This window comes from Vombatus ursinus, unplaced genomic scaffold (genome assembly GCF_900497805.2).
Source record: "Vombatus ursinus unplaced genomic scaffold, bare-nosed wombat genome assembly UNPS02003048.1, whole genome shotgun sequence".
NCBI lineage: Eukaryota > Metazoa > Chordata > Mammalia > Diprotodontia > Vombatidae > Vombatus > Vombatus ursinus.
The window spans coordinates 3,872-20,330 of record NW_020942826.1 but is presented as its reverse complement, the minus strand read 5'-3'; the positions used below and the strand labels follow the sequence as shown (position 1 = coordinate 20,330).

Here is a 16,459-nt window from a genome sequence, read left to right as displayed (position 1 = left end):
TGATAACCCCAAGCTTAGCTCAGCTGCCCCACCCCATCCCGCCCAGCCCCAGCAGCTGCCCTCAGGAAAGTGGGACCTGGTTCAGTCCTGGGCCCTCCTCCAAGGACTGGGGCCCCCTCCCCTGGCCAGACTGAGTGATGGGAGTGAGAGAAAAGACTTGGGGGAGGGGCCTCTGCACTCCTGTATGCGTGACATCACAGAGCCCCGCCCCCTTTTCTCCCTCCTCCCTCTGCTCTGAGTGGCTACTGCACTGTGGCTACTGTGGCGTCACTGTACCAGCCCCTGCTACCCTTGACCAAGGTCAGTGCTTTTTGTCTCTGGAAGAGGAAGAGGAAGAGGAAGAGGAGGAGGAGGAGGGGGAGGGGGAGGGGAGGAGAGAGTTCCCTTTTCCCCAGAGTCTGGAGGGGTGGGCAGCTAGAGATCTGCCCTCCTCCAACCCCCTGCCCTTCTCTGCCCCGACCACACTTCCTTCCTCCTCACCCCGCCCTCCGTCACCTGAGAGATCCCTGAAATTCCTGCACTTTCCTGGGTGGCTGTGTAGGAGGTAAGCGTCCCCTCCCCACTCCTGCCAAGGCCCCCCCGCCTCTCTGCGTCCTCCCCTTATATTCTGTTCTGCCCTCTCTTCTGTCTTCTCCTGAACTCCCCCCACCACAAATTGGCTTGTCTTAGTGCCCAGGGGCATGTGTGTGTGCATGGGGGGGGGTCGTGGGAGTATTAGTACCTTTGTTTATGCGTGTGTTGTGTATGTATGTACGTGTGTGTGTGTGTGTGTATACATACTCGTCTGTACCTGCTCCTCCAGGGCTGTTCCTGCCTGGGGCTTCCTGCCTGCCCAGACCTTTGTCTGGAGGTCTGGAGCTTGGGGGGTCGTGGGGTGGAGGCCAGCAGGGAGAAGCCTTTGGGGACAGTCCCTCCATCCCCTCCCCAGGGGGACGTTTCCATCCTTTCTTCCTCCCTTCCTCTCATCCTTGGCTTGGCCTTAGGCCTGGGGAGAGAGGAGACAGTCTAGGAACTCTTCCCCTCCCCTTCTTCTTATCATCTCTTTCCTCTGGTGTCCTTAGATTTAATGGTGTATTTGTTTTCGTTCTGGTTTCCACCAGCACCTGGTGGAAGGGGCCTTTCCATGTATGTACCTTATTGTGGAACAGAAAGAGGGGACTGTCCCTGAACCTGCGGATCTCTGTGATTTACAGACTGAAAGAAGAGAGTTGTTTTAATGTGCACTTCTCTCATTATGAGGGATTTGGAGCATTTTGTTATAGGGCTATTGGTAGCTTGGATTTCTTCCTTTGAAAACTCCCTTTTGTTTTGCCCCATTGGAGAATGGCTTTTAATCTTGGAAATTAGAATCAGTTAGAACAATTGTTTTCATAATCTTTGATTTGTAGTATAGTTTAACATCTGGTGCTGATAGTCATTTATCCAAACCCCTTTCTTTCCTCCTTCTGCCCTTCATTATTACCCTTGAGATGCTTAACCTCTTAAAAAATTTTTTAGTGATATTTTCTGTTTCTTACATCACCAGAGTATCCCATGTACCTCTCCCACTCATGCCATGTAACAAATTGGGTTTTGGTTTTAGGGAGGAAAAAAAATAGAGCACAACTGATTGATGGCTGTGGAAAAGGTGTGCGATGTGTATCACCTGTGGACCTCTCATGTCCTGGAGGGGGTAGGGTGATAGTGTGTTCTCATGTTTCCTTTTCGGTCCTGCTTGTTCTTTAACATTTTATTCCATGTATTTTTAAGTTTTTGGTGTGTGCTTCTTTCCATTTAAATTGTTGTTTGGATCTGTCTTTATTTGTGTGAAGAGTGTTTTGTCATTGTTTTCGTGGAGACCATGGATTGGTCTTGAGAGGGAGACTCCCAAGGATTTTATATTGTTTGCAGTTATTTTAAATGGAATTTCTCTTTCTACCTTTTGCTGCACGTAGTTGTTGTAGCTTGTTGGTAGTATTATAGAAATGCTGATGATAAGTGGGTTTATTTTATATCCTGCCATGTTGCTAAAGCGGTTGTTTCCACTAGTTTTTTTTTTTTATTTGATTCTCTGGAGTGCTCTAAATATACCATATATCATGTGCAAAGAGGGGTAGTTTTGTCTCTTCACTGCCTATTTTTTTTTCTTGCCTTCTGTCTATACCTAGGATTTCCAGGACAATATTGAATAATTGTGGTGATAATGGACATCCTTGTTTCACTCCTGATCCTATTCAGAGGGCTTCAAGTTTATTCTCATGATGGATAATGCTTGCTCTTGGTTTTAAAAAATATATTACTTATAATTTTAAGAGAGGTTCTGTTGATTCCTGTGCTTTCTAGTGTTTTTAATAGGAATGAGTTGTACTTTGTTAAAAGCTTTTTTCTACATCTTTTCATATAATCACACAATTTTTGTTGATTTTGTTGTTGATATTGTCAATTGTGCTGATAGTTTTCCTAAAGTTGAAACAGCCTTGCATTCTTAGTGTTAATTCCACTGCTCATAGTCTATGGCTTTTGTGATATGTTGCTGTAATCTCCTTCCTGGGATTTTATTTCAAATGGTTCCTTGCTGTTCTTTAAGGAAATTGGTCTATGATTTTCTTTCTCTGTTTTTCTTCTCCCTTGTTTAGGTATCAAAACCATATTTTGGCTATAAAAAGACTTTGGTAGGATGACTTCTTTACCTGGTTTTTCAAATAATTTATATAGTATTGGGATGAATTGTTCCTTAAATATCTGGTAGAATTCACTTATAAATCCATCTGGTCCTTGGGATTTTGTCTTAGGGAATGCATTTATACCTTGAGCAATTTCTCTTTTTTGATGGAGTTATTTAAGTATTTTATTTTCTTCTTCTGTTAACAAGCACGGTTTATGTTTTTGTAAATATTCATCCATTTTACTTAGATTTTCAGTTTATCTGGCATATGATTGTGCAAAATGCCTCATAATAATTGCTTTAATTTCATCTTCATTGGTTATGCATTCACCCTATTCATTTCCAATTTGGTTTTCTTCTTTTTATTTTAATCAAATAACCAATGGTTTATCTATTGTATTTTTTTCATAAACCAAAATCCTAGTTTTATGTATTAGTTGACTTTGCAGACTGAAAGAAAAGAGTTGTTTTAATGTGCACTTCTCTTATTATGAGGGAATTGAAGCATTTTGTCATAGGGCTATCGATAGCTTGGATTTCTTCCTTTGAAAACTTCCTATTCATATCCTTTGCCCTATTGGAGAATGACTCTTAATTTTAGAAACTGAAATCAGTTGCTTCTATATTTTGCATATGCAACAGTCCTTAGAGAACTTTACTGCAAAGATGTTTTCCTTCACTTAACTGTTACCCTTCTCATTTTAACTGCATTGGATCTGTTTGTGCAAAAACATTTCAACTTTATTGAAGCAGAATTATCCATTTTATTTTCTGTGATTCTCTCTGTTGCTTGTTCTACATTAACCTCTTCCCCTCTCCAGAGATGTGAAAAGTGATTTCCTCCTTGCTCCTCTAATTTGTTACTGATTCCTCCTTTACATCTAATTCATGTTCCCATTTGTAGTTAATTTCAAAGGTGGCATGAGGTGTTGATGTCTTATCAAATTTCTGGCTTTTCCCTTATCCCATCTGTTTTTTTTGTTTTTAATCCCATAGGGTTTCCTCCCCTGACCCCCCCCCCCCAATTTCTGTCTTTGGATTTATTAAACACTTATTTTATTTATTTGCTTCTATACATTGCATACCTAATATTATCCACTGAGCAACCTTTCAATTTTTAGCAAGTTCACGTTGTTTTCTGGACAGCCAGGTATTCTACAGGGCCTAAAGTCAGGAAGACTCATCTCCTTGAGGTCAAACGTGGCCTCAGACAGTTATTAGCTGTGTGACCCTTGCCAAGTCACTTAATTCTGTTTCCCTCAGTTCCTCATCTGTCAAATGAGCTGCAGAAGGAAATGGCAAACCACTCCAATATCTTTGCCAAGAAAACCCCAAATGGCGTCAGCAGAAGTCAGACAGGACTAAACAACAACAACAATTGTTTTCATGACCACTGATCTGTATCAGAGTTTGATATCTGCTACTGATAATCGCCAACCCTAAACCCCTTTCTTTTCTCCTTCCTCCCCATCATTTCCCTTGAGATATTTGACTTCTTTAAAAAAAAAATTGAGGGCAGCTAGGTGGCTCAGTGGATAGAGCACCAACCCTAGAGTTAGGAGGACCTGAGTTCAAATGTGGCCTCAGACACATAACACTTACTAGCTGTGTGACTCTGGGAAAGTAACTTAACCCCAATTGCCTAACCCCCCCCCAAATTTTTTTTTTATATTTTCTGTTTTTTACATCATTAAGGTGTCCCATGTATCCCTCCCTCTCCCCATCCTCAAGGGCCATGTGATGTAACAAATTATATTTTTTGTTTTAGGGTGGAAAAGAAAAGCCAGCACAACTTATCAATGCATTTGGGAAAAGGTGTGAAATGTGTAACACCTGTGGACATCCTACCTCCTGGGCAGGGTAGGGTGATGTTGTCTTCTCATGTTTCCTTTTCAGTCCCACTTGATCTTTAACATTTTGTTACGGGTACTTTTAATTTTTTGTGTGTCATTATTTCCATTTCAATCATTGTAGTTACTCTGTGTGAGTGTGTGTATGTATGTGTGTATATATATACACATATATATTGTGTGTATATATATACACATATATATTTTATATATATATATATATGTGTATATATATATACACACATACATAAGCTGTTTTCTTGGCTCCGCTTAATTCACTTTGAATCAATTCACAAAGATCTTTCCATACTTCTCTGTACTCATCACATCCATCATTTTGTACTGCATGGTAGCAGTATTCCATGACATTCGTGTTCCATGCCTTGTTTAGCCATTCTCCAGTTGATGAACATCTACTCTGCTTCCAATTCATAGCTGTCACAAAAAGTGCTGTTATAAATATTTTGGTGGATATGGGGAATTTTTTCTTATTAATGGCTTCCTTGGGGTATAATAGAGTCCTTGTTTTAAAAACTTTGGACATTTTTGTTACTTTCTTTGCATAATTCCAAATGACTTTCCAAAACAGATGTGTCATTTCACAGCTCCACCAAGAATGTATTAGTGTGTGTATATTCCTGCAGTCTTATTTAGGTATCAAAACCACATTTAAGCCATAAGAGAAGTTTGATTAGACTCCTTCTTTACCTGTTGTTTCAAATAGTTTATACAGTATTGAGTTGAAATGGTTTAAATGCTTGGTAGAATCACTTTCAAATCCATCTGGTGCTGGGGATTTTTTCCTCAGGAACACTTTTATGCCTTGTTCAATGTCTTCTTTTACAGTGGGATTATTTAAGTATTTTATTTTCTCTTCTGTTAACATGGATAGTTTATATTTTTATAAATATTTATCCATTTCATGTAGATTGTCAGTTTTCCTGGCATGTGATTGGGCAAAATAACTCCTAAGCATTACTTTAATTTCATCTTCATTGGTTATACATTTGCCCTTTCATTTTTGAAACTGGTAATTTGGTTTTCTTCTTTCTTTTTGTTAATCAAGCTAACTAATGGTATGTCTATTTTATTAGTATTTTCATAAAACCAGCACCTACTTTTATTTATTAGTTTGATTTCTTAAAAATTTTCTTAATCTCATCTTTGATTTAGGGATTTCAATTTTGATGTTTAATTGGAGATTTTCTATTTGTTCTTTTTCTACTTTTTAAAATTTGATGCCCAATTCCTTGATCTGCTCCTTCTCTGTTTTACTGATGTAAGCATTAAGAGATAGAAATTTCCCTTAAGGACTACTTTGGCTGCACCCCACGAGTTGTAGCATGTTGCCTCATTGTTGTAATTCTCTTGAATGGAATTATTGGTTGATTCTATGATTTCTTCTTCAACCCACTCATTCTTTAGGATTTGATGATTTAGTTTCCAATTAATTTTTAATCTGTGTTTCCACATCTTGATAATTTATATTGCATTGTGATGTGTAAAAGTTGCATTTAATATTTCTGTATTTGTCCTTTTGTTTATGAGGTTTTTATACACTAATACATGTTCATTTTTTGTGAAGGTGCCATGTACAGCTGAGAAAAAGTTATATTCCTTTTTATTTCCATTCAGTTTTCTCCAGAGTTCTATCATGTGCAACTTTCCTAATGTAATTTTCCTCTCCTTAACTTCTTTTTAATTTATTTTATGCATAGATTTCCTTAATTCTGAGAGGGAAAAGTTGGGGTCACCCTTTGTATAGTTTTACTATTTCCTTCCATTAGTCATTTAACTTTTCATTTTAAGAAGATAGATGCTCTGCCATTTGGTGCATATTTGGTTGGTACTGATATTATATTATTGTCTGTGGTACCTTTTAGTAAGATATAGTTTCCATGCTTATCTCTTTGAATTAAGTCTGTTTTAGCTTTTGCTTTGTCTGAGATCATGATTTCTACCATTGCCTTTCATGCTTTAGCTAAAGCCTAAGTGTGTTTAGTGGGAGGCTGTGGCAGGTGGGGGGCAGGGAACATATTGTCTGAAGCTTCAGGCCTTTTCCCACTTTTCACTTTGATGTTTTCAGAGCTAATTTTGGGGGTTTGAAAGTTTTCTGTGGTCCAAAGTGATAAGATTTGGGGAGAGGTTTGGTCTTTGCTTTCCTGGTCTGTGCTCTGGTCCTTACCTAGGAAGAAACCCTGATCCATTAGGGCTACAATTGATATTGCTACACGAGGTCACTGCTCCCTGTTGACCAGAAGTGACCTTACCCCTCAATACCCTTTTTCCATTGGGATTGGAAATGATACTGTTCCTCAGGGTCCCTGCTCCCTCTTGCCAGAACATGCTCATTGCTGCCCTTGAATTGTGACCCAGAAGTCTATACAGGCAGTGGAATGTCCAAACAGCTTCCAATCCTGTGTCTTGAGCTAGCACAGGGGTCTCCATAATCTCTTTCAGCCAATTGCTAGGTCCACTTATTGTCTCTGACTTGAGAGCTCCCAAAGCTGCTGCTGCTTCTGACTATTAAAATTAATAAAATAACTATAATATAATAAGAATAAAATATCATATAATAGGAATGTAATAAAAATAAATAGAAAATCATTCTGAGGTACAAATTTTCCAAGTAAATAAATAATGATTTCATAGTAATGATTGACAGGTTCCCCTTAGGTCAACTAATTCCTCAGTAATTAGTGATTTCAGAGTTTATTTTTATAAGAGAAAAGAGGAGTAAAAAAATTATAGCAATGTTAGGAAACTTGTTTTGAACATAATTCAGGTGAACAAGGCAGGTCATATGAGTGGTTTGCTTCTCCCAGGCTTCCTTAATGAAAATTCCTACTGTTGGCAACATTTAGCTGTCAAATTGAGATTGCCCCAGAAGTCTTTGCCCCACAGCTGAAGCAGTTTGTAACCAGAAAGCTTCCTTTCAAGGGGCCTATAGTTTCCACTGAGACTGGGAAAGAGGAACATGTCATTTGTAGTTAGCAGTCACCCCCGACCCCGATCCTGTACTTGGCAAAAAGTGAAACCCAGCCTTAGAAGATTACAGCACTTAATTCATACATAAGCTCTAACTGAAGAAAAATAAGGGAGCTTATCCCCTAAATCTAAAGAACTTAATCTTTTGTCAACCCCCCTTTCCCAGTTGCCAGAAAGGGGAACTTAGCCTTTGAAAAGAGTCTTCTAATATTTTGTTCCTAAAATGATATATGTCTTACTTGAAATTTTCTGCTACTAAATGATGAAGTCTTATCAATCTGTCTATTCACTAAATCTATAGGTAACCTAGACTGAAGAGAATACCTTTGTTAGTTTGTCTTAGTTGTTAGGACTAGCTTTTCCTGAAGAGGGGAGATCAATCTTACAATTCAAGTAAAATTAAATTAGAGTCATCAATACTAACTGATTTAAATGGCATTCCTTTTCAGTCCACCACCTCATCCCACCACTGGTGTTTCCTGTACATGGGCTCCGGGTCAGCCTCCACCCCTGTGTTACAGATCTCGCCTTCCAGCCTCTCAAGTTGTTTTGGGCTTGGAAGAATGTCTCAACCTGACCTTTTGTTGGCTGTTCCAGTGGAGAATTTAATGTGAGACTTTATTTTAAAGTTGTTTAATGAGGAATGTTGAGAGAGGTTGACTTGGTGCTTCTTCTGCTCAGCCTTCTAGCTAATAACTTCTTGAATTGCATTAGTGATCATTTGATCCTTTGTGAAGTGCAGGAACCAACAATGGGAAAAGGGCATTATCACCTGACTGAGCATTTTCACTGGCTGTCCCCCATACCTGATATGCTCACTCTTCATCTCTACTCCTTGGCTTCCCTGGCATCCTTCACATCCCAGATGAAATCCCACCTTCTACAGAAAGCCTTTCTTGATCCCCCTACCCCATTTCTAGCCCCTTCCCACTGCTTATTACTTCCCCTTTATTCTGTCCAGAGGTTGTTTCTCCATAGTTATTTGCATGTTATCTTCCCCATTAGACTGAGCTCCTTCAGAGCAGAGACTGTCTTTTGTCTTTCTTTGTCTCCTCAGCACTTACTTAGCAACATGCCTAGCACATAGAAAGTGTTTAATGTATGTTCGTTGACTGAGACTGTTCTGGATCAGATTCTCAGTAACAGGAAGGAACTGGTTGATAGAATGGAAATGATGGGAGTGCTGGGAGGAAGTGACCACTTAGTCCTAGAGTTTGTGATAAAGGAGAGGCAATCTGAGAATAGTCTGAGAAGCCAATGAACCTAGTCATTTAGTGTTCTAGAAATCCAAAGGTCATAACTACTGTGGGTAGGAACTTACTTTTTGCCAAAAGCTTCTGAGAACACTGAAAAGCAGTATGGAAGAAATTAGGTAAAGATCAACATCTCACAACATAAACCAAGATAAGCTCCAAATGAATGAATACATGACTTAGACATAAAGGGAGATAATATAAACCAGTTCCAGATCTGAGAAATTACCTTCCTCATCTATAGATAGAGGAAGAGTTCAGGAACAAAGAAGAGATAGAGAGGATGCCAGTAGGTAAAAATGGTCATTCAAATTACATTCATTTAAATTAATTCAAATTTATTTGTAAAAAGAAAATTAATGCAGCTAAAACTAGAAAAAAGCTGGTAAATGGGAAAAAATCTTTGCAGAAAGTTTCTTTGATATGTGAGGTATATAGAGAACCAATTCTCATTTACAAACACAAGAAGAATTTCCCCACTGATAAATGGGCAAAGAATATAAACAAGTAGTTTTCACAGGGAGAAATCTAAATCTTCCACAAATATATGGAGTAGTGCTCAAAATGACTAACAATTAGGAAAATGCAAATGAAACCAACTCTGATGTTCTTCTTCATAACCATGAGTAATAGGGCATTGATACTGAAGAAAGGAAGACAGATAGTTAAGAGAACAACTAATTACCCTTTATGAACTGAGTGGTAAAATGACAGTTGTTGGAGAGACTGTGGAAAAACAGGCCCTATAATAAAGTGCTGGTGCAGCTATGAGTTGGTCCAGCCATTCTGAAAATCAGTTTTAAAGTATGTTCCAAAAACACTATACCTTTTGGCCAAGCTATCCCACTTTTAGGCCTATACACCAAAAAGGTCAAAGAAAAATGGGAAAGACTTGTGTGTGCAAGAATATTTATAACAGTTTTTTTTGTAGTAGTCATAAAGTGGATACTAATGGAGAGCCCTTCAATTGGCAGATGTCCAAACAAATTATGTTATGTCATATAATGGAATATTATCACACCATAAGAAATGCCAAAATGAAGTGTTTGAGAGAAACCTGGAACATCAAGTATCAAAAATCAAAAGTCTCTTATATGAATAAAGGATTGGACTTGCTCTTCTTGGCTCTAGAGTCAGAACCGTGAGCAATAGTTGGAAGATATAAAGAGGCCAATTTAGGCCCAAAATCAGGAAGAACTTCCTAAAAATATGGATTCTCCAGAAGTGTAATGGGCTGCCTTGAAGAGGTGGTGGGTTCCCCCTCCTTGGAGGCATTCAAGGAAAACCTGAATGACCATTTCTCTCTTATACCTGCAATTCCTTTCATGTATAGATTGGACGAAATGGCTGCTGTGGTCCTTTCTAACTCTCAAGTTTTGTGTAACTTATGTGATCCAAGGTTGACAGGGAAATCTGAGGACAACATATCGGTTTTTCATTAATATTTTATTTCCCCCCAGTTATATGTAAAGATAATTTTTAACATTCATTAAAAAAATTGAGTTCTAAATTTTCTCCCTCCTTCCTTCACCTCCTCCCTCCCTGAGAGAGTAAGCCATCTGGTATGGGTTATATCCATGTTCAATCATACAAGCCCTGTTATTGTATTAGTCATGTGGTGAAAGAATACATAGACCCAAAGGAAAAAAAACCCATGAACAAATACGTAAAGTGAAAAATAGTATGCTTTGATCTGTATTTAGACTTCATCAATTCTTTCTCTGGAGGTGGATAGCATTTTTCATCATGAGTCCTTTGGAATTGTCTTGGTTCATTGTGTTGAGAACAGCTAAGTCATATACAGTTGATCATCGTATAGTATTGCTATTACTGTGTTCAATGTTTTCCTGGTTCTCCTCAGTTCATTTTGTAACTATTCATATAAGTCTTTCCAGGTTGTTCTGAAATCTGGGTGCTCATCATTTCTTATACCTTAGTAATATTCTATTACAATCCTATGTTACAACTTGTCAGCCATTCCCCAATCGATGTACATTCCCTCAATTTCCAGTTTTTACCACCATACAAAGAGATGTTACAAGTATTTTTATACAAATAGATCCTTTCCTCCCCTTTTTTATCTCTTTGGGATATAGATTCAGGAGTGGTATTGCTGGATCAAAGGGTATGCACAGTTCTATAGCCCTTTGGGCATAGTTCCAAATTGCTCTCCAGAATGTTTAGATCAGTTCACAACTTTACCATCAGTGCATTTATGTATACTGGCTGCACGCCGACCTTCTGCCAGCCGTACACCGGTACCCACTCCTTCTATAAGGAGTACACTACCAGAGTCATACTCACTCCCGAGTCTTCGGTCCTCAGCCGGATCAACACACAGAAACGAGCCATCGGGAGGCGCCAACACCAGAGCTTTATTCAGAGGCCAACACAGCAAGCCATCATAGCAAGCCCAAGCAGCAAGGCCAGAGCAACAGGGCAGGAGCCAGGAGAGCGTGCATGTGTTATCTGACCAGCTTGTTCTAAGTACCTACTTAGCCCCTCCTCCCCAGCCCGCTTACTAGCCAATTATTGTAGAGTCAGATACCGGAAGGGGCTGTCTGAGTTTAGCACACCAAGGGGGAGGGAGTGACATAGGAGGCTAGGACCGGATATAGGAAGGAGGGGTCTGGGATTAGCGCATAGACAGAGTACGTGACCTAGAAAGTCAGACTCAGGCACTGGGAGGAGGGGCCTGGGTCAGTGCTGCTCAAAGGGACCCAGGAAGTCAGGAAAGTCACAAGAGGCGTCTGGGGATGACGTTGCATATAGGGAGGGGACTAAGCAAAGGGAACTCAGTCCTCTGCCGTCCCACTCCCACGTGGCACTGCCCCTTGCCTCAGGAGCTCAAGCTCCAGCTACTTCCTTGTACCCAGCTTATCTCACAAGCACCGCCCATTGCCTCAGGGCTTCTCCGTATTCAGCCCATCCCAGTTCACCATGACTCTGCCTACCACAGCCCCTGCCTCGACTTCCAAAATACCTAGATCTTACCCTACCCTTGCCACAGTGCCCAACCTGGTAGCTGCCAATATCAGACAGTCCCTCACATTTATGTGTCAGTTTTTCCACATCTCCCTTCCAACATTTATCATTTTCCTTTTTTGTCACATTAGCCAACCTTATAGGAGTGAGTGGGCACCTCAGGTGTTTTAATTTATATTTCTGTAATCAATAGTGATTTAGAGCATTTTTTTGCTGTGGTTATAGATAGATTTGTTTTCTTCATCTGAAAACTCCTTGTTGATATCCTTTAACCATTTATTAACTGGGGAATTACTTGTATTCTTATAAATTGAATAAAGTTCTCTATGTATTTGAGAAATGAGAACTTTATCAAAGATAGTTGTTGTAAAAATCTTTTCCAGCTTTCTGCTTTCCTTTTAATCTTGGTTGTATTGGTTTTGTTTGTGCACGACCTTTTTAACTTAATACAATTACAATTGTCCACTTGATATCTCATAATGTTCTCTATCTCTGGTTCAGTAACAAAATCTTCCCTTCTCCATAGATCTGACAGCTAAAAACTATTCCTTGCTCCCCTAATTTGCTCATGGTATCAGACTTTCTGTCTAAATCATCCACCAATTTTGATCTTACCTTGTTGTTGTGCTATTGATCTTTTGTTCTGGAAGAGGACCAATGGTATCAGAAAGGAGAGGTCTTGACTTGTAAGTGAATTGAATTTAAGTGAGGCAGGGCTGTGCAAAGTCATCAGCCTCACTCTCTCCTCCTGAGTCATCTGAGTCCAGTGGCAAAACATAGGTTGGGATGACTGGACATGGCCCCAGATGCAGTGGGTGCCCTTTGACTTTTTAAGCTAAGGTCTTTCCCGGGTCTCAGTTTCTCTGAGGCAACACCCATTCACTGATCTTAGTGAATTAGATTCACTAGATTCACTAAATTAGTTAGATTACCTAACCTTAGTTAGGTAAACAATGAGACAAAAGATGCCCTAGTTTGCCTACTTAAAAAAAAATTCAATCTGGAAGGACAAGACCCTCAGGGTGTCTGGCCAGAATAGAAACAGTTGCTATTTACACTCATTCTGAGCTCTCAAAACCCAGGCAGTGACCCAGTGTGGCCTGAGCCAGGGCTTATTGTTGGCTTGTCTGTGAGAGCCAGAGTGATTTGGGTTCAAGGCACAGTAAAGTAGGTCCATTTGAATCCCAATGGGCTTTATCAAAGCCTGGTTTTCCAGAGCTCTGTTTCAAGAAAACATGAATGAAATGAGATGGGACAGAATAGTTAATTTTCCCAGTTTTTTTTTTAATGATAGAATAAATAAGTAAGGAAGATAACAAAAAATCTAGCTTTCAAATTCCAAGGTACCTTGTGAGGTTTACGGGATCAAAATTTATATTGCTTCAGGCAGAGCACCTTGGAATACAATGTAAGGTCTTGTCTATACCTAATTGTTTTAAATGTCACCCTCTTCTGTAAAAGAGCTTTTATTGATTCACGTTTTTTAAAAAATAGTCATTAATATGCAATCAGTTTATATCTTAAAATAGTAAGCACTTTATATTAAAACATAAGACCCTTAAACTGTATACTAGCAGCAAAAGTTACCAAATTGTCAAAAGATCTGTTTATATAAAAAGAGAAACAGAAGAAGCTATGGAAGCTATGACAACTTAGGCTAATATAAATAAATAAATAAGTGGGACCGATAGAAATAAGTGGGCCAGACCTTTAGAAAGCCAATGAAGTTAGCCACTTAAATGTTTTCACACAGTATCAAAAAATATATACAACAATTCTCTCCTTGTTAAATTAGAGGACAAATGACTATTAAATCTATTTTTTTAGTCTTAACTGAGTCTAATCCATATATCTGAATGGGGCAACCCGTCTTGGCACTTAAGTGCTCTTAAATAAAAAGATTTGTTGACTAGTCATTGTTGTGTATTTTAAATGACTTCATCTACTGAGTTGTGTAAGTCATCATCCATATTTGCAGTATGGCCAGCACTGTCTGAGATTACTGTATTTTCTTCATTTAATTCATTTAAGTTCTCATCTTGACCTTCATTTCCACTGTCCTTTTTAGATGTCTGTGTCCTGGGCATGATAACTGACAAATCATTTTCTTGGGACTGAGTGTTATTTAGCGTTTTTGCTTGTCTTCTTTCCAAGGCTAGTTGTTTAGTTCTTCTCAGTTCTTCACTGTTGTTTCTCCATTAAACTTTGTCTGTGAAGCAACTATTTCTCTATCAACCAGATTGGCAAACCAGGAATCAAAGTCTGTGGTAGTTGTATCTAGTCCATTACCTTCTGCTTTATTGCCATCATTACGAATAAAATCCTTACGTATGATAGAAAGATCAAGTCGAATCCATTTTAAGCAGGTCTGAACTTCCTTCTTATTTCCCAAATGTTCTACTCTACCAATACAATCCTCAAATTGAAGTTTAGGGAATAGCCTATGTGAGGGATTGTCTGATGTTGGCTACGTGCCACGTGGGGGTTGTGGCAAGATAGGGCAGGGACAAGATATTAGGAAGTAACTGGAGCTCACGCTCTCGAGGCAGGTGGCTGTGCCATGTGGAGTTGTGGTGAACTGGGGTAGGAACAGGATACAGGGAAGTAACTGGAGCTCATGCTCCCGAGGCAGGGGGCTGTGCCATGTGGAGTTGTGGTGAACTGGGGTAGGAACAGGATACGGGGAAGTAGCCGGAGCATGTGCTCCTGAGGCAGGGGGCTGTGCCACGTGGGAGTGGGACAGCAGAGAACGAGCTCCCTTTGTCTAGTCCTCTCCCTAGGTGCAATACTAACCCCAGATGTCTACTTCCTGTATCCGGGCCTAGCTTCCTTTGTCACGTCCTCTCCCTAGGTGCAGCGCTAACCCCAGACGTCTCCTTCCTGTATCCGGGCCTAGCCTCCTGTGTCACGTCCTCTCCCTAGGTGCAGTGCTAACCCCAGACATCTCCTTCCTGTATCCGGGCCTAGCCTCCTGTGTCACGTCCTCTCCCTAGGTGCAGCGCTAATCCCAGATATCTCCTTCCAGTATCCGGGCCTAGCTTCCTGTGTCACGTCCTCTCCCTTGGTGCAGCGCTAACCCCAGACATCCCCTTCCGGTATCTGATCCTACAATCATTCACTGGTAGGCAGGCTGAGAGGAGGGGCTAGGAAGGTATATAGGGGCAGTAGGGGTCGGAGCTCGCTCTCTCTTGCTCCTGCTCTCTTGCTCTTGCTTTCCTGCTTGGCCTTGCTGTGATGGCCTCTGAATAAAGTTTGAGTGTTTGCACCTCCTGATCGGCTCGTCTCTGTGTTTATCCGGGTGGGCTCCGAAGACTGGTAAGTATGACTTTGGCAGCCTGCTGCTTATAGGAGGAGAGTGCACGGCGCGACCAGCACAAGCCTATGTGCCCAGTGCTGCACATGTCTGATTAATGTCTTCAGATCTTCAGCCTCTGAGTATCTAACTTAGGCAAATTCCTTTTCACAATTTTCTTTGAAACTGCAGGCATATCTCCCATCGGATCTCTCCTTGTATCTGTGGTGGGCTCATTTTCTCCAGCCTCTTCCCTTCCTAGAGAGGCTGGCAGTGGAAAAGGTTGAAAAGTTTCGTCTTCTACGACTCATAATCAGGGAGGTCCAGCAAATTGTTCTCCTCTAGGTCCATTGTTCCAGGGAGGCTCTGCTAAACTGTAACCAGCTAGGCAAACCAGGCTACCACGTGTCCTGTGCCTAAGTTCCTATTGCTTATACCTATTTTGCCATACTATTTTTCTTTTTTCCCAGCAGTTTTGGTAAATAGTGAGTTCTTGTCCAAAAGGCAAGGATCTTTGGGTTTACCAAATACTAGATTATTAGATTATTATGGTCATTTACTACTGTGTCTTGTGTGTCTAATCCATTCCATTGATACACCACTCTATTTCTTAGCCAGTACCAGATAGTTTTGATGATTACTACTTTGAACATATTCTGAGATCTGATATAACTAGGCCACCTTCCTTCACAGTAGTTTTCATTAATTCCCTTGATATTCTTGACCTTTTGTTCTTACAGATGAATTTTACTATGATTTTTGTAGTCTATGAAATAGTTTTTGGTAGTTTGATTGGTATGGCTGAATAAGTAAATAAATTGAGGTAGAATTGTCATCTTTATTATGTTGACTCAAGTTACCCATGAACAACCAATAGTTCTCCAATTGTTTAGATCTGACTTTATTTGTGTGAAAAGTATTTTGTAATTGTGTTCATATGGTTCCTGGGTTTATCTTGGCAGGTAGATTCCCAACTATTTTAAATTGTCTACAGTTATTTTAAATGTAATTTCTCTTTCTATCTCTTGCTGTTGGGCTTTGTTGGTTAATATATAGAAATGCTGATGATTTATGTTGGTTTAGTTTGTATCCTACAACTCTGCTAAGCTTGTTAGTGATTTCAACTAGTTTTTTAGTTGATTCTCTAGGATTCTCTAAATATACCATCCTAAAGCTATAAAGGGTGATTGATTTGTTTCCACATCGCCTATTTTAATTCCTTTAATTTCTTTTCTCCTTTTGTTAAAGTTAAAATTTCCAGTGCAATATTGAATAATAGTAGTGATAATGGGAATCCTTGTTTCACCCCTGATCTTATTGGGAAAGCTTCTAGGTTATCTTCATAACAGACAATGCTTGCTAATGGTTTTAGAGAGATACTACTTATCATTTTAAAGGTAGCTCCATTTATTCCTATGGTCTCTAGTGTTTTTCCTAGGAATGGGTG

The 16,459-nt window shown here is 39.7% G+C and overlaps 1 pseudogene; it reads right to left on the bottom strand.

The window, feature by feature from the left end:
- Positions 1-242: 242 nt before the first annotated feature.
- On the bottom strand, positions 243-15,363 carry LOC114049245 (annotated as a pseudogene).
- Positions 15,364-16,459: the final 1,096 nt, after the last annotated feature.